An 18,876-nucleotide genomic window follows, 5' to 3' on the forward strand; every position below is an offset into this window, starting at 1 on the left:
TGGTGCCTTGGGACAGGAGCAGCTTGGGACAGCGAGACTGCAGTGGGGACAGGGAGTGTCTGCAGATCCCTCTTCTAGATCCACAGATACAGGAGCTGGCAATAGAACATAGATGTAGAGCTCGTAAAGAAGAGCGTATTGTTTGCGGGCTTTTTGATGCTGCTCTGATAGCAAGGCAGAAAGATAAAAGGAGGGAGGAACTGTGTCACTAGGGGAGGTGATTAAGAGTTTGCAATCTGAGCTATAATTCAAGGGAAAGCGGTGGTGGCAGGCAGAGAGAGCTCAGCACACTTTGCAGAGCCATCTGCATGATGCTTCTGTGAGAGGGCGTCAGATTCAGACAGCAGCTGCTGACTTGGAGGGGTGGATGTGGTGAAGGAGTGCGGCAGCCCAGGGAGGGAATGAGAGGGAGTTGTGAGGAATCAGCATCAAGAGATGAGGGTAAATCTGCCCCTCGCCTTCTCCATCTCGTTACATCTGAACATCAACACGAGGCTGAAGAACCCTTCCCCTTCCCCATCCTCTTCCCTCTCCCTTTTCCCTTACGCTTCCTCTTTGCTTTTTCCAGCACTGTGGGGATGCTTTGCATCAGTGCATTTCTCAAATGCCCTCGTGCCCTGCTGCACTGCCTCACGACCTCCGGAGATTGCACCTGCATCAAACATAGGAGGGAATAACTGTGAGTGCGATGGGGACATCAATCACAGCTCCCCACCACTGCCACCACCGCCACCACCAGGTTCCTGTCCAACTCCTCCCTGCCACCTGCGGGTTCTGGCTGTTTATGTGTCCCCATTCTCCACCACTACATCCACAGGGATGGGATGTGGAGACACTGACACGAAGGATTGACGGACGGCAGGACAAACAAATGGGTGCTGACACCTACCTGAGTGCAGGTGTGGGCATCACCTCCAGCATCATGCTGACCCCAAGGGGGGAGGACTGTAGGCAGCAACCCCTGATGTGGTAGGAGCACCTATAGGTGCCAGCACCTGCTGGGGTCACCAAAGAGGATGCAGGTGGCTGTGCCCCCACCACTGGGTTCTTGGTGCTGCACGGGGGTTGAAGACCCATCCTTGTGCAGGAGGAAGGCGGCCCCATAGTTCTTGTTCCAGCAGTGGATGGCAGCATTGGTCGCCATTTCCACATGTTCCTCAGGGCTGAGGGAAATGCCTGGTGGGGGTACCCGTGATCTGAGTGCAGAGAGGAGACAGCAGTGTGACATGGCCTTGGGGAGAACAGCACAAGGACACTCATTTTCCCAGTGCCCTCACTTGTTACCACCAGCTCCTCGGGTCACTGTCTCCGATGTCGCTGGTGGCTCCAACACCCAGCACTGGCACTGATACTTCTCTGCATCTTCCTTCTCTACACAAACCAAGGGGAAATCAACCGTGTACTGCACCCTGCCTGAGACTTCTTTGGATCTCAAATGCCCGTTCTGGCACACAGATCTCTGGAGGTCCCTTCCAACCCCTACAATTCTGTGATTCTGTGATTCTGTGATTTGAGGTGTTTGTAGCAATGGTCGTGGCGTTCTCTGTTTGGCTGCAACTCTGACTAAATGGAATAGAATGGTGAAGGAAAAGACAGAAGCTGGTATTCTCTGGGCAAATTTGCGTGCCAAATCCACCTTTAGCAGAAGAAAGATGTGGTTTTTCAGAACTCAGGAGAGCTGTACCCGCACATACTACAGGCATATATTTGATGAGCTTGCATTCCCCTTCTGTTGAATCAAAAACCTGGGCTAAGAAGGAATGTTCCATGTAGGGAGAAGAAGATGATAGAACGTGTTCCTTTCAAGGCTCGCGTGGGAAATGTCAGGTATAGTGCTGAAGGCACCATTCAGCCACGGGCCTTTTTTGCCAAAAAAGTAACAAGACAGGCAGCGCTGCAGAACTGAGTATTCTCCATGGATTTACTCATCGCCTGAACTAGACTGTGGCAATTGTCTTTGTGATCATCAGCATATAGTTAAAAGGGAGCAGCTGACAAAGGTTAGGGCATACCAGTGAGTCTTTCCATTTTGAAAGATTTTCATGTAGTCCTTGCTCATCTCTAAGTACTGAAGATTCATCAGAGTCACGGATTCCATCTGTCTTTCATCATCACCATGGAATATTATTCCAAAAGCTGTTAAGCTATTGCAGCTGACCTTATCTGAGCCATGCTCTTTTTTCTGTTTTAACTTGAAATGCTTGTTATGTATTCATTTCATGTATCTCTTATTTTTGCCTTGCCTCAAGCTGGAAGTCACTCTAAGAAAGCCATCTAAAAAATTCCCTATTTAGTATGTGTGTACATCTCAGTGTGAATTGTAGTGTATGCTATCTTTGGTTCATGCTGTACTCCGTAATGTGGCAGTATGGCTGTACTCTTTCCAAAGCAGCATGCCTTTTCAGAAAGCAGTTCACCTCCAGCTGAAATTGTTCCTGTGTTATTGAACTGTAAGGGGGATAAGAAATGCCACGTGGAAGAAGCAGCTGTGCTGGCGGCTTCTCCTCTGTTGTCTGGGGGAACATCTGATAAGGTGCCCATCTTGTACCTGTCTGTGGCTCCAGTGTGTGGCAATGTGTGGCAATGTGGCAATGTGTGGCAAGGCAGAAGCGAAAGACTTGAACGTGGCAGCTGGGAAAAAGCCTACAAAATAAGGCAGTTACGCACAGATTGAGATAAAAGTGACAGATGTGAATGATGAAGAAGTCCGTGTAATATCTGACCTTCTTCCTCAGAGCAGAGATTCACTGTCAGACAGGCCGCTTCAGACATTGATCTCATCACACAACTGAAGCAATGACAGCGTTTGCTTACTGCTTAAAGGGAGACCTCCAGGGTAAATGCACAAACAGGTGTACAAGAAGAGTTAGCAGTTGTCACTCTTCCCAAACGCACTGTGATATGGGATGTGTTCAAGGTAGCAGACCTTCTGGAGGGGCAGATTTACTTGCAGCTTTATAGGAGACCTGAGATATCAGTGCAGAACTTCATGATAAAACACCGTTAGTAAAATCTATTGAAGAGGTGAATCCTCCTAGTTTCTGATTTCCATGAAGTTTGTGACTCCCTAATCATGAAACTAAAATTGGTATTATTGAAAATCATATGTTTGGTTATTTTGATCCAGCTGGACTTTAGTTTTAATATTTGCCTTCCTGCCTATCGGGGAACTTGAGTAATTTTAACCTGCTATGATACTGTGCAGCTCCTCCCTTTGACAGAGTGGTGTAGGCTGTTATCAGCTTGGCTGAGGGAGCTGGGATTGTTCGATCTGCTGAAGAGGAGGCTCAGGGGAGACCTTACAGCTCTCTCTAACTACCTGGAGGGAAGTTGCAGTGAGCTGGACTCGGCCTCTTCTCCCATGTAACCAGTGAGACGACCAGAGGAAATGGCCTCAAGCTGCACCAGGGGAGATTCACGTTGGACGTTAGGAAATACTGCTGCTCGGAAAGAGTGGTCAGGCACTGGAATGGGCTTCCCAGGAGGTGCTGGAGTCACCGACCCTGGAGGCATTCAAGGAATGTTTCAAGGATTTGGTGTTGAGGGACGTGGTTTAGGGAGAACTGTTGGTGATGATCTTGCAGGTCTTTTCCAACCTCGGTGATTCTCTGAGAGCAGGAGAAACAGTTATTGCCTATACTTTTTTCTATTCTACGTCACTTTGTATTTGGGCTGCTGCTTGGGATCTGCTCAGGAACACCGATTATCTTAGATACTTTTGATCTGTAAAGATGAAAATGAGAATGAAGATGGGGTGGATTTTAATATCAGCTATTGGGTGAATACCAAGGATGTAAAAAGGGATTTAAAATATTTGATGGATTGAGATAAAAAAGACCTAGTGGAGATTGTAGTGATTGAACTGTCTTTCCTTCTTCATGTATCAAATTGGAAAGTGCTCTTCAATATCAGGCAAAGGTGACAAATTTCAATTCAATCATATCTCTACAGATTTTTTTTCTGTTCTCATAAAAACGTTGTACAGAAGACTGCAATATTGAAGAGGAAGAGTGAGATTCAATTTCCAGCCACCTACTTTCCTGAACATAGGTGTCCTTACGTTGGTGTCCACATGGGAGCTAGGAACTTGACTCAGGTCCCCACATAAAGGCACCTGATGAAAGTTGAGGTGCTGCAGGGTGCTCCTTGCTTCCTGCTGCTGGTACCGACAAGTCCGGGTGTCTCTGGAGCTGCCTGTCCCATTCAGCAGTCCTGTATGTCCTGAACTGCTGCACAGTTCTGTGCCCTTTTAAGGCCGTGCTGTTGGATAAGGTGATGAGAGCACTTGACCAGTATAGGACAATACAGGAACACAGGATTCAGCCTTGTCTTGAGACTTTGGAGAGAAGAAATAAAAGTCAGCTTCAAATAGGCCCAGAACTGGGAAAGGGTCTTCCACCCCAGGCAGATCCTGCTGATGAACTACACAGCGCAGAGTTGTCCCACGCTCATAGTGAGGAAACATCAAGAGGAGCAAAGCTGAAAGCTTATTAAAATTCCACATGTACAAAGCTAAGTATGACTGAATTGTTGTATCTAGTATTTTCTGTTCTCACCTCAGGACCAACTGCAAGTAGAGTTCAGTATTTCACTGCTAACTGTAAGGTCAGAACCTTGAGAAACAGATGAGGACTCAACAAATCAATCAACAGAATTATGCTCTCCTTTTAATATAGCTGTCCCTCCTTGATGATAGCAGAGAAGGGACAGTTTGCATTAGTGTTTAATCAGTCGGTTCCCTGACTTGGTCTGGAAATGTCAGTTCTTAGTCCCCCTTGCCTTGAAAAATGAAGATACTGGAATTTGGTGTAACTCCTTTGTGTGAGAGGTACAGTCCTCCTCCCAGTATTTGCCTCATGGAAGGGCTTGCTCATAACCCATAGTGTAGTGCTCATAACCTCACGTAGCGCAGTGAGTCTTGACAGAAGACTCAGTGGTAAACTCGGAAGTTTTCTCTGTTTATTTTCTTCAACCTTAAACACATTAATTTTTAGTCATTTTATTTAAACCTTGGTTTCGAGAAAATGTTACCAGTAAAACCTGGTCAGGAAAAAAGCATGATGAAATTATTCACTCTGCTGAAAGTTTTCAAATTATCAAAGTGAATGAAATCCCATCTATTTGAAGTTTCATTAGAAATACCCAAGCATTTCCCTTCCTACCCCGATATACCTTAACCCAGAGGTGGCAATTAAGTATTTGTTGTCCTACAAAAGGAGGTTGAGTATGAACTGAGAAATCGGTCAATTTCTAATGGCATTTCTGTACGCCTTGTGGTGAAAGTGGTGAAGACAGATGAAAGGCAAGTAGGTTGGTATACTAAATGATCATTCTTCATACTGAATAGCAATTTCATGCACTTTGAATCCAAGAATTAGAGCCTCTTGTTTTGTAACTTGATCACAGCACAGTAACTCCTAAGCTAATTTCTTCAAGGCTCATCTGTAGTCTTAGCTGATTAGCCTCCCGCAGTGAAATGTTTGGGATGGAAGACAGCAGCAAGTAGAGATCGCTGATTTATTTGATTGCAGCCATTATGGCTACCCTAGGAGGACTTGGGAGCAAATCCTGTTTTCCATGTACTCAAGCTAGAGTGAACCTTTGCTCCAACTGTACCAAATGTAACTATGTGAAATGCTTGTTAGTGTCTCAGTAGTAAGGGTGAGCGCTCTATTCAGAGTCACTGCAGTCAAAGACTTGCAGGTAGTTTTCAGAGTTCAAGACAAGTGGCTCTGTGGGCATGCTGCCCAGCCACGGTCCCTCATGCATCCCTACTGGTGGACTGCCAGAGTGCCCTGTGCTTCCCTTTCAGCCTCTGCACCTTTGTTTCCTTCTCAGGGAATCGGGGTAAGAGATGAAAGGCAGAGATAACACGCAGAGTGCTTTGCCCACCTGTATTTTCTGGAGAAGTGCCTTCAGATGTCTTGGCACAAGTTTTCCCTAATGACTTCGGGCTTACAAAATAGGGCTTCATAGTCCTGGATATTGCAAGCATTAGATCCATATGGGTTGAACTCCCTAAGAAAGTCACATAAGCAGAAGCACACACGAAAATAGAACTTATTTTAGTTCAAACTCTGGTACATAAATACAGGAAGGTTTTATGGTTGTTAGGATCTTATGCTTTCATGACACTACAAAACGTCATAGGAAATCAGCAAAATCGTAGCAGTTTTCATTAACAGATTCTTACTAAAAAAAAAAAAAAAAAAAAAAAAAGGGAGGGGGGTGGGGACTTTAAAGTAGGATAGAACAGAACACTACAAAAGGAAACTTGTGAAGGTACATCAGCTTTGTGAGAACCTGTAATAAACAATGTGGATTGCTCATATCTGAGTCCATACAAGGACCCAGTCGGACCGAGAGTGCTGGAAGGAAGCTCGTGCTGCACAGAAGCTGCAAGGAAGTTCAGGCTGCAAAAAGTGCTGCGCTGAAAGAAGCAACCCCGTGCGGAGTCCTGCTTTTCTCTGGATAAGGAACAGCTCCAAGGTGGATGGAATGTACTCAGGGGTCTCCTGAGGGGTTTTTGCAGGGTAGATACAGAATTTGTTAAAATTAGGACTAGTTTGGCTCATTGCCTTTTTGTGGGTTTCGATTTGTGTTTCACACTTGTTGCAGTGTATAGAAAAATGATACAGGATGCTATGAACCGTGCCTTCTTTGTTAATAAGGAAGGGGGAGATGTGGGGGAAGATGTAACTGTGAGCAAGTCAGCCAAGAGTCTATCAGACTCCTTGATAGAGCCTATCACCGTGAAACCTTGGGAGTCTGGAGTGTAAGACTGAGAGCAAATGGGCTCTGTTTGTGTCTAAGGGCAAACAGGAGGTTGTGTCTGTATGCACTGTTAACCTTATCACACTTAAGAAACCTTTCATCCTTTATCACTATTGTTTGGGAGAAGCTGGGCCAATTAACTGAGGAGGGGGACAGCACTTTCCTGCTTATAAGTGAATGGTACATGAGATGTGTGTTGAACACCATAAAGCAGAACTATTCGGAGAACGATTCTGATGCGACAAGAAACCGTGCGAGCTCTCTAACTCGGCTGAGCGCCGACAATTGGCGCCCGAACAGGGACCCCAAGCCGGGCCCGACTTGAAGACTGACCGCTCCGGAGCACGCTGAGAAAAGCGTGGCAGGTGCCGAGAAAAACACGGAGCACGCTGAGAGAAGCGTGGCACACGCTGAGAGAAGCGTGGCACACGCTGAGAGAAGCGTGGCACACGCTGAGAAAGGGCGCAGAACACGCTGAGAAGCACGGCAGACGCGGAGAGAAGTGCCACAACCTGAGGATTCATCGCCCCGACAGCTCGGAGTGCCTTTCTCCGGACCGTTGCCGTGGGGATTCATGTGAGCTCCGAACAAAAGAACGTCCGAGTTACTTTGCAGATTGTTCTGAAAAAATGGGAAAAGACGGTGCCCGCTGCCGTTTTACAGCAGGTGCTGCTCTGGGCTGCCAAGAGTGACCCCTCGATCGCAAATCAGACCATTTACGACCCCGAAGGAGGGGACCGGGTCGGGGTGAAGCTATGGGACGCTGCTGCTGCGGGTGGTAAGACAGCGTTCGGGGAGCTGCAGACTCGGAGAAAGCTCTTTGAAGCGCTAAAGAGTCACTGAAGATCCGACTGCAGTCCGACAGCGCCAGTCTGCCTGAGGGCGAGGGAGAGGCTGGTTGCTCTGCAGATCAGCCCACGATACCATCGGCTGCCCGGCCGCCGCCGTCGGGTGGGATTTTCACTGCCGGAATCAGGTGAACGGGAATGCTCATTTCCCACTGATGACATGGGGGAGAGGAAGAATCTTGGGGATATCCTGTGACTGGTTATTGTCACTGTCTTTGTGATTGGTAAATGCTTATGGCAATGAAAGTGTAAATGTAAATGGCAGATGGAAATGTAATGGTTAATGGTATACGGAGGTGGAATTGTTAACAGTGCACAGAAGTGTGAATGTTAGTGCTGTATGGAAGTGCAAACATCAGTGCTGCATGGAAGTGGAATTAGGAACGGTACATGGAAGCGTAACTGAGGGTACAAATAGTGGAACTGTGAAAAACAAAACAACGAAGACAAAAATCAGCACAAAGTTTAAAGAAGAGCAGCGGGTTAAAATATTCAAGTCTGTGATCTGCTCCAGCCAAAGCAGATCAGTGCCGGCAAGAGAACGCATCCCCACACTGCTCCTCCCCCCGCTGGTAACCAGAACGCAAACGAGGCGTTAATGGCGAGTGGGGACGAAAACAAAAGACTGGAAGCGAGAAGAGCCTTGATCTGCAGAGATGTAGGAAACTCGGTATCCCAGTGTCAGCACGGGAAGCCTGAGGAGGGAGGAGCTGAGAGAAGGGCTCTAGGACCCAGAGATCTCCGCAGGAAGAGCTGGGAGGGGGGGCTGGCAGGGCCCAGGAGGGTTCTGCCCTCACTGAACAGAAGAGCAGCTTGTGCCAAAAGCGGCGCTGCGTCTGGTAACAGATGCGATAGCAGTGAAGGGTGGAGAAAATGAAGCTGAGGAAGGAATGACAGCAAGGTGTGGAATTCGTAGCAAACGCTGAAGCAAAATGTGGTGTTCTTACTGCAGTAAGTGATGAGTTTGTAACCAGACGGGAAACCACTGGCAAAAGTGAGGAGGTTTGCTTTGCTAAACGTTTGCAATCTAGTATAGGAAAACAGGTAGGCATACACAGATTGTTGTACGTGCCAAATTAATCCAAACCTTGACTAGGCATGATTTACTAAAACAACAGTGCCACAGCCCATATACAAAGGTCTGGGCTCTCAGCTGCAGAGGGCAGCAGTAACCTTCCCACTGAAATGTGGCAGGTCTCCCAGTAAAGAAATACTCATGGCTGGACTGTGCATGCGTATTATAAGTGCAGTGCAACGGAGAGCACAGGATACTATGTAAGTATTCAGAACAAGTGAGCTTTCTGTGGACACGCTCAGGGTAGCAGTGGTTCCTGTTCTTCAGGCGGCCGCTCTTGACTCAGTGAATACCAATGCCCTCGTACGTTCACTTTTCTGTGCAGGGAGTAGAAAACAGCAGGAGCTGCTGGCCTGAAGGCTTTGCCATAACTGAGCAACCTGATGTGGCCATAGGTGACCCTGTTCACTGCAGGGGAGTTGGGTCAGATGGCTTTAAAGGTCCCTTCTGACTCAAGCAGGTCTATGATTCTCCCTGCCCCTTTCTCGTAACTGCGTGGCACAGGCCTCACCAATGATGCAGGTACAAAACGTATTACCCAAAGCAGGAGTTTCTGCTCATAAAGTGGGGCAAAACCTGAATTGTCCAGTCTGAAATTTCCTTGCAGTAGCTCAGATCACTCTTGTTCGAGTGTCTCGTACTGATTCAAGGTATTCCTAAAGAACAAAGTTCATTAGAGAATGAGAAACCACCATCCTTACATGAAGGCAAGAGGTTCTCCAGAACACCTTGCTACATAATCCAGTTCCCCAGGTGAGACATGAGCTATTATGAAGTAGCTATTGCTTCTGCAGAAGTTATTAGTGTAATGTGAACAGGTGCAGAAATCACTTGAAGAAAGCGACATCTTACTTGAAAATTCTTAGTTCCAGCTTGTTAGACAGAGGCGAGCAGGTGGGAGGAGGTTGGTGGGGAAGTGCTTTGATGGGAGAAATATTCAGAGCTCGCTCCTCTTGCAGTGAAACCCAGCTCTGATCAGATGCAGGTCTTCTGAACTTGGCCACAGACTCTAGCTTCTTACAACCCTTGTTATTGCACAGGTGCTGTTTGGATGCACAGCTGTAGTCTCCAGCACCTTGCTGGAGCCTGTTTTTCTCTGTGCTTTACAGGCAAGGCCATTTGTGGGCTAAAGACTATTAAGCAGGAAAAGTTTTGTTTATGGAAAGGCTTAAATTCTTTATAAAGGAATCCCAGCCTATACTGAAAATGTGGTGTGGCTCCACTAAGTTTCCCTCTCCAAAGGAGCTGAAAACTTCCAAATACATCCGTGAAAACTACATTCCAACAAAGGCAAGTGTCTTTCAATCCACGCTTAAAGCAAAAACCCACGTGTGCCGACCAACTGAATGTAACTGAGAAACTGATCCAAACGCTGGCCACGAGCAATGGCTACTTTAAACAAAACACTCTCAGGCTACTGTCTGCAAACACCCTAGAAGCAGGAATCTGTTGACTGACAGGCAAAAAGTAATTGCAATCACCAAAACCCCTGGAGCTCTCATTCTCCTCTCCCTTGTCCTAGTTTGCTTCATGACTCTATCTGTATCTGCTTTGGCTCAGTCTACTCTCTGAGTGCAGAACAATCATCTGTGCTGAAGTCTGAACCCTGAGCTCTGCCTAAATGGGAATCCTAAGAAAACCTTCACTCGATATTTAAGAGAAAAGCAACGTCAGGAACAGAAGTACTTGATCTTTCCTTAACACTTACCATCGATGCTGTTCTCCAGGCATTTAAGGCCTTCAGCTCCTGCAGCCTGTTTCTCCATTGTTGCACATACTGATGGGAGCGTTTATCTAAACGTGGGAAAACACAAACGTGCTTTTGTTAAGCATGGCTTTTGTTTTTTTCTTATTTGCGTCCCTTTCCCCCCCTTCCCCCCCCTTTGCCTTCTTTAAAAGGGGGAACAAGAGTGATCTGAGCTACTGCAAGGAAATTTCAGACTGGACAATTCCGGTTTTGCCCCACTTTATGAGCAGAAACTCCTGCTTTGGGTAATACGTTTTGTACCTGCATCATTGGTGAGGCCTGTGCCACGCAGTTACGAGAAAGGGGCAGGGAGAATCATAGACCTGCTTGAGTCAGAAGGGACCTTTAAAGCCATCTGACCCAACTCCCCTGCAGTGAACAGGGTCACCTATGGCCACATCAGGTTGCTCAGTTATGGCAAAGCCTTCAGGCCAGCAGCTCCTGCTGTTTTCTACTCCCTGCACAGAAAAGTGAACGTACGAGGGCATTGGTATTCACTGAGTCAAGAGCGGCCGCCTGAAGAACAGGAACCACTGCTACCCCGAGCGTGTCCACAGAAAGCTCACTTGTTCTGAATACTTACATAGTATCCTGTGCTCTCCATTGCACTGCAGTTATAATACGCCAGGTGCAGCTCCTCAGGGGAGATCTCTGGAAAGCTTGCAGGGAGGCAAACAATCAGCATGCTCCAAAGGGAATACAACAAAAATACAAAATTGCCCTCTGGACTTACACAAGAAACTGCCAATGCGACCGCTTTCCTGAAAAAATGAAAATGTAAACAAATGGCAAAGCCGACTGCGTTCCAAATGCCTGCAGGAGCCGAGTGCTGGGCATTTGCATTTCTGCTTCCTTAATTTTCCTGAGAGGAGCTTGCTCCACAAACAGCACTCAGCTGATCTCCAAATGTCATCTCCTCAGGAGGCTTTGGGTAACAGAACTGCACCCACTGCGCTGCTGCTGCTGCTGCTGCTGCTGCTGCTGCCGTGGGCTGTAACTGTCCTTTGCTGGGTTTTTCCTTGTCACCTGGACTTGAAGCACTGAAGATGACTCATTAGTCCTTAATAAAATACAGCCATTACCAAAATCAACATGTAGAAGAACATTAACAGATAATTATCACCCAGCTACTCCTCTGGAACTTGGTTTAGTTTCTCACTTCAGAGAAATCACAAGTACAGATTCATCAGTTTTACAAGTACTTTAAATATCAAAGTGATAATGAGCACTGGAAGTGAATTGCAGAGAGTCAATTAGCTTCTAATTCAGCTTCTAATTACTGGAGGTGGGCTTGGCAGCCAAAGAGCCAATCCAGTTCCTAGCTATACTAGAAAACTTGCACTTAGCCAGCTGGGCCTTGCCTGGAACTTGCCTCTCATTTACTCCTAAGACACAGAAACATCGTGTTGAATGCTGAACTTGAGTAGAGTTTATTCCAGCTATCCCCAGAAATCTCTTCTTTTTATGCTTTTATTTGCTTTTTATGTTTAGAAAAGAAAAAGAAAAAAAAAGAAAAAAAATCCTGAGGAAAAGGGAGAGGCTTTTTTTTTTTTTTCAGAATCTTTCCTGCAGTAAAGACTTGGGAGAAGTTGCAGCTGTGCTGCACAGTTCTCTGATCAATGGAAAGAAGATGCCTGCATGTTTTATGTTCCTGATTTCCTAGAACTTCTCAAAAATGTAATTAACATACGGTAATGAAACACTGCTTGGTAACTGGGTGTCTGTGCTCTACATTCGCGTTCCTGTGGCTCCTGACAAGTGTCTGTCAAAATGAGGAAGGAAGAAGAGCATCTTGTACAGATGCTGTTTATGATTTAATATTTACTACTGCCACAGGCACATTGAAATCTGCTGGAGAATGCAAAAGCAGCTGCATTCCACTATTTCAGAAGCAGATTGTTTATCAGACACCTGGTTTGAAGCCCAGTAACTCTGCAAATCATCTGCGTGTGTCTTGGAAAACAGGGAATGAGATAGATGACACCAAGCTTTTCTCTGCAGGTTAGAGCAACTGTGAGGTTTAACAAAACTGCTCCCTTTGTATTCACAGAGTAAATGAGAATCAATTCACCAAGAGCAAAAATGAGCTCAGGGAGTAAGGACAGCAATATTAATATTTATTCAGTGCATCCTGTGGAGCTGTGTTGACTTTTCTGGACTGGGAGCAAATCAGAAAATCCATTGCATCGTTGCATTAGATGCCTGGAGCAGAAGCAATCATTTTCCATCCCAGTGCTGCCCAGAAGACTGATTCAGTAAGTGGAAAGCTGCAGGAGACTTCCTTAGAGTAACTCCCCCAGGCTGAGACATGAGTCAGGACAAGGCATGCAGTGATGTCACTGCCTGCATTGCCTCATGGCAGCACGTGGCAGCCACCTTTGGTACCCATTGCCATCCCTGGCCATTTAATGCCGCCTTGTGAAAACCAAAATTCTCCTTGGAACTCGTACATCCAAGGTGAGACATAGTGCCCTAGATCGTAATAAATCACTCGGGCACTGATGTGATACAATTCCAGTTTTACTGTGCTATCAGTTCTTGCCTAGGATAAAGCATGGCAAGGTGGCTTTTTTCCTATCACACAGGACAAGCTGCAACCCTGAGAATTTGGCAATGAAGAGGAGCTGTCTGTGTCTCATCGGTGTATCAGTCACTGCAACACTCTCAAGTCAGAGAAAGCATTTTCAATTTCTGCTTAGTGGAGCCACACCACATTTTCAGTATAGGCTGGGATTCCTTTATAAAGAATTTAAGCCTTTCCATAAACAAAACTTTTCCTGCTTAATAGTCTTTCGCCCACAAATGGCCTTGCCTGTAAAGCACAGAGAAAAACAGGCTCCAGCAAGGTGCTGGAGACTACAGCTGTGCATCCAAACAGCACCTGTGCAATAACAAGGGTTGTAAGAAGCTAGAGTCTGTGGCCAAGTTCAGAAGACCTGCATCTGATCAGAGCTGGGTTTCACTGCAAGAGGAGCGAGCTCTGAATATTTCTCCCATCAAAGCACTTCCCCACCAACCTCCTCCCACCTGCTCGCCTCTGTCTAACAAGCTGGAACTAAGAATTTTCAAGTAAGATGTCGCTTTCTTCAAGTGATTTCTGCACCTGTTCACATTACACTAATAACTTCTGCAGAAGCAATAGCTACTTCATAATAGCTCATGTCTCACCTGGGGAACTGGATTATGTAGCAAGGTGTTCTGGAGAACCTCTTGCCTTCATGTAAGGATGGTGGTTTCTCATTCTCTAATGAACTTTGTTCTTTAGGAATACCTTGAATCAGTACGAGACACTCGAACAAGAGTGATCTGAGCTACTGCAAGGAAATTTCAGACTGGACAATTCCGGTTTTGCCCCACTTTATGAGCAGAAACTCCTGCTTTGGGTAATACGTTTTGTACCTGCATCATTGGTGAGGCTTGTGCCACGCAGTTACCAGAAAGGGGCAGGGAGAATCATAGACCTGCTTGAGTCAGAAGGGACCTTTAAAGCCATCTGACCCAACTCCCCTGCAGTGAACAGGGTCACCTATGGCCACATCAGGTTGCTCAGTTATGACAAAGCCTTCAGGCCAGCAGCTCCTGCTGTTTTCTACTCCCTGCACAGAAAAGTGAACGTACGAGGGCATTGGTATTCACTGAGTCAAGAGCGGCCGCCTGAAGAACAGGAACCACTGCTACCCTGAGCGTGTCCACAGAAAGCTCACTTGTTCTGAATACTTACATAGTATCCTGTGCTCTCCGTTGCACTGCACTTATAATACGCATGCACAGTCCAGCCATGAGTATTTCTTTACTGGGAGACCTGCCACATTTCAGTGGGAAGGTTACTGCTGCCCTCTGCAGCTGAGAGCCCAGACCTTTGTATATGGGCTGTGGCACTGTTGTTTTAGTAAATCATGCCTAGTCAAGGTTTGGATTAATTTGGCACGTACAACAATCTGTGTATGCCTACCTGTTTTCCTATACTAGATTGCAAACGTTTAACAAAGCAAACCTCCTCACTTTTGCCAGTGGTTTCCCGTCTGGTTACAAACTCATCACTTACTGCAGTAAGAACACCACATTTTGCTTCAGCGTTTGCTACGAATTCCACACCTTGCTGTCATTCCTTCCTCAGCTTCATTTTCTCCACCCTTCACTGCTATCGCATCTGTTACCAGACGCAGCACCGCTTTTGGCACAAGCTGCTCTTCTGTTCAGTGAGGGCAGAACCCTCCTGGGCCCTGCCAGCCCCCCCTCCCAGCTCTTCCTGCGGAGATCTCTGGGTCCTAGAGCCCTTCTCTCAGCTCCTCCCTCCTCAGGCTTCCCGTGCTGACACTGGGATACCGAGTTTCCTACATCTCTGCAGATCAAGGCTCTTCTCGCTTCCAGTCTTTTGTTTTCGTCCCCACTCGCCATTAACGCCTCGTTTGCGTTCTGGTTACCAGCGGGGGGAGGAGCAGTGTGGGGATGCGTTCTCTTGCCGGCACTGATCTGCTTTGGCTGGAGCAGATCACAGACTTGAATATTTTAACCCGCTGCTCTTCTTTAAACTTTGTGCTGATTTTTGTCTTCGTTGTTTTGTTTTTCACAGTTCCACTATTTGTACCCTCAGTTACGCTTCCATGTACCGTTCCTAATTCCACTTCCATGCAGCACTGATGTTTGCACTTCCATACAGCACTAACATTCACACTTCTGTGCACTGTTAACAATTCCACCTCCGTATACCATTAACCATTACATTTCCATCTGCCATTTACATTTACACTTTCATTGCCATAAGCATTTACCAATCACAAAGACAGTGACAATAACCAGGACAGGATATCCCCAAGATTCTTCCTCTCCCCCATGTCATCAGTGGGAAATGAGCATTCCCGTTCACCTGATTCCGGCAGTGAAAATCCCACCCGACGGCGGCGGCCGGGCAGCCGATGGTATCGTGGGCTGATCTGCAGAGCAACCAGCCTCTCCCTCGCCCTCAGGCAGACTGGCGCTGTCGGACTGCAGTCGGATCTTCAGTGACTCTTTAGCGCTTCAAAGAGCTTTCTCCGAGTCTGCAGCTCCCCGAACGCTGTCTTACCACCCGCAGCAGCAGCGTCCCATAGCTTCACCCCGACCCGGTCCCCTCCTTCGGGGTCGTAAATGGTCTGATTTGCGATCGAGGGGTCACTCTTGGCAGCCCAGAGCAGCACCTGCTGTAAAACGGCAGCGGGCACCGTCTTTTCCCATTTTTTCAGAACAATCTGCAAAGTAACTCGGACGTTCTTTTGTTCGGAGCTCACATGAATCCCCACGGCAACGGTCCGGAGAAAGGCACTCCGAGCTGTCGGGGCGATGAATCCTCAGGTTGTGGCACTTCTCTCCGCGTCTGCCGTGCTTCTCAGCGTGTTCTGCGCCCTTTCTCAGCGTGTGCCACGCTTCTCTCAGCGTGTGCCACGCTTCTCTCAGCGTGCTCCGTGTTTTTCTCGGCACCTGCCACGCTTTTCTCAGCGTGCTCCGGAGCGGTCAGTCTTCAAGTCGGGCCCGGCTTGGGGTCCCTGTTCGGGCGCCAATTGTCGGCGCTCAGCCGAGTTAGAGAGCTCGCACGGTTTCTTGTCGCATCAGAATCGTTCTCCGAATAGTTCTGCTTTATGGTGTTCAACACACATCTCATGTACCATTCACTTATAAGCAGGAAAGTGCTGTCCCCCTCCTCAGTTAATTGGCCCAGCTTCTCCCAAACAATAGTGATAAAGGATGAAAGGTTTCTTAAGTGTGATAAGGTTAACAGTGCATACAGACACAACCTCCTGTTTGCCCTTAGACACAAACAGAGCCCATTTGCTCTCAGTCTTACACTCCAGACTCCCAAGGTTTCACGGTGATAGGCTCTATCAAGGAGTCTGATAGACTCTTGGCTGACTTGCTCACAGTTACATCTTCCCCCACATCTCCCCCTTCCTTATTAACAAAGAAGGCACGGTTCATAGCATCCTGTATCATTTTTCTATACACTGCAACAAGTGTGAAACACAAATCGAAACCCACAAAAAGGCAATGAGCCAAACTAGTCCTAATTTTAACAAATTCTGTATCTACCCTGCAAAAACCCCTCAGGAGACCCCTGAGTACATTCCATCCACCTTGGAGCTGTTCCTTATCCAGAGAAAAGCAGGACTCCGCACGGGGTTGCTTCTTTCAGCGCAGCACTTTTTGCAGCCTGAACTTCCTTGCAGCTTCTGTGCAGCACAAGCTTCCTTCCAGCACTCTCGGTCCGACTGGGTCCTTGTATGGACTCAGATATGAGCAATCCACATTGTTTATTACAGGTTCTCACAAAGCTGATGTACCTTCACAAGTTTCCTTTTGTAGTGTTCTGTTCTATCCTACTTTAAAGTCCCCACCCCCCTCCCTTTTTTTTTTTTTTTTTTTTTTTTTTTAGTAAGAATCTGTTAATGAAAACTGCTACGATTTTGCTGATTTCCTATGACGTTTTGTAGTGTCATGAAAGCATAAGATCCTAACAACCATAAAACCTTCCTGTATTTATGTACCAGAGTTTGAACTAAAATAAGTTCTATTTTCGTGTGTGCTTCTGCTTATGTGACTTTCTTAGGGAGTTCAACCCATATGGATCTAATGCTTGCAATATCCAGGACTATGAAGCCCTATTTTGTAAGCCCGAAGTCATTAGGGAAAACTTGTGCCAAGACATCTGAAGGCACTTCTCCAGAAAATACAGGTGGGCAAAGCACTCTGCGTGTTATCTCTGCCTTTCATCTCTTACCCCGATTCCCTGAGAAGGAAACAAAGGTGCAGAGGCTGAAAGGGAAGCACAGGGCACTCTGGCAGTCCACCAGTAGGGATGCATGAGGGACCGTGGCTGGGCAGCATGCCCACAGAGCCACTTGTCTTGAACTCTGAAAACTACCTGCAAGTCTTTGACTGCAGTGACTCTGAATAGAGCGCTCACCCTTACTACTGAGACACTAACAAGCATTTCACATAGTTACATTTGGTACAGTTGGAGCAAAGGTTCACTCTAGCTTGAGTACATGGAAAACAGGATTTGCTCCCAAGTCCTCCTAGGGTAGCCATAATGGCTGCAATCAAATAAATCAGCGATCTCTACTTGCTGCTGTCTTCCATCCCAAACATTTCACTGTGGGAGGCTAATCAGCTAAGACTACAGATGAGCCTTGAAGAAATTAGCTTAGGAGTTACTGTGCTGTGATCAAGTTACAAAACAAGAGGCTCTAATTCTTGGATTCAAAGTGCATGAAATTGCTATTCAGTATGAAGAATGATCATTTAGTATACCAACCTACTTGCCTTTCATCTGTCTTCACCACTTTCACCACAAGGCGTACAGAAATGCCATTAGAAATTGACCGATTTCTCAGTTCATACTCAACCTCCTTTTGTAGGACAACAAATACTTAATTGCCACCTCTGGGTTAAGGTATATCGGGGTAGGAAGGGAAATGCTTGGGTATTTCTAATGAAACTTCAAATAGATGGGATTTCATTCACTTTGATAATTTGAAAACTTTCAGCAGAGTGAATAATTTCATCATGCTTTTTTCCTGACCAGGTTTTACTGGTAACATTTTCTCGAAACCAAGGTTTAAATAAAATGACTAAAAATTAATGTGTTTAAGGTTGAAGAAAATAAACAGAGAAAACTTCCGAGTTTACCACTGAGTCTTCTGTCAAGACTCACTGCGCTACGTGAGGTTATGAGCACTACACTCTGGGTTATGAGCAAGCCCTTCCATGAGGCAAATACCGGGAGGAGGACTGTACCTCTCACACAAAGGAGTTACACCAAATTCCAGTATCTTCATTTTTCAAGGCAAGGGGGACTAAGAACTGACATTTCCAGACCAAGTCAGGGAACCGACTGATTAAACACTAATGCAAACTGTCCCTTCTCTGCTATCATCAAGGAGGGACAGCTATATTAAAAGGAGAGCATAATTCTGTTGATTGATTTGTTGAGTCCTCATCTGTTTCTCAAGGTTCTGACCTTACAGTTAGCAGTGAAATACTGAACTCAACTTGCAGTTGGTCCTGAGGTGAGAACAGAAAATACTAGATACAACAATTCAGTCATACTTAGCTTTGTACATGTGGAATTTTAATAAGCTTTCAGCTTTGCTCCTCTTGATGTTTCCTCACTATGAGCGTGAGACAACTCTGCGCTGTGCAGTTCATCAGCAGGATCTGCCTGGGGTGGAAGACCCTTTCCCAGTTCTGGGCCTATTTGAAGCTGACTTTTATTTCTTCTCTCCAAAGTCTCAAGACAAGGCTGAATCCTGTGTTCCTGTATTGTCCTATACTGGTCAAGTGCTCTCATCACCTTATCCAACAGCACGGCCTTAAAAGGGCACAGAACTGTGCAGCAGTTCAGGACATACAGGACTGCTGAATGGGACAGGCAGCTCCAGAGACACCCGGACTTGTCG

General features: G+C 46.5%; 1 pseudogene across 1 annotated transcript in view; it reads right to left on the bottom strand.

Annotated features, from left to right (window-relative positions):
• Nucleotides 1-979: 979 nt before the first annotated feature.
• Nucleotides 980-18,876, bottom strand: part of LOC306945798 (osteoclast-associated immunoglobulin-like receptor) — a 35,001-nt pseudogene continuing 17,104 nt past the window's right edge. The window contains exon 5 of the transcript in view: nt 980-1,196. The product of the transcript in view is annotated as an osteoclast-associated immunoglobulin-like receptor (transcript). The remainder of the gene's footprint in view (nt 1,197-18,876) is intronic.

Source organism: Tetrao urogallus, assembly GCF_951394365.1.
Source record: "Tetrao urogallus genome assembly, chromosome: 4".
Classification (NCBI taxonomy): Eukaryota; Metazoa; Chordata; class Aves; order Galliformes; family Phasianidae; genus Tetrao; species Tetrao urogallus.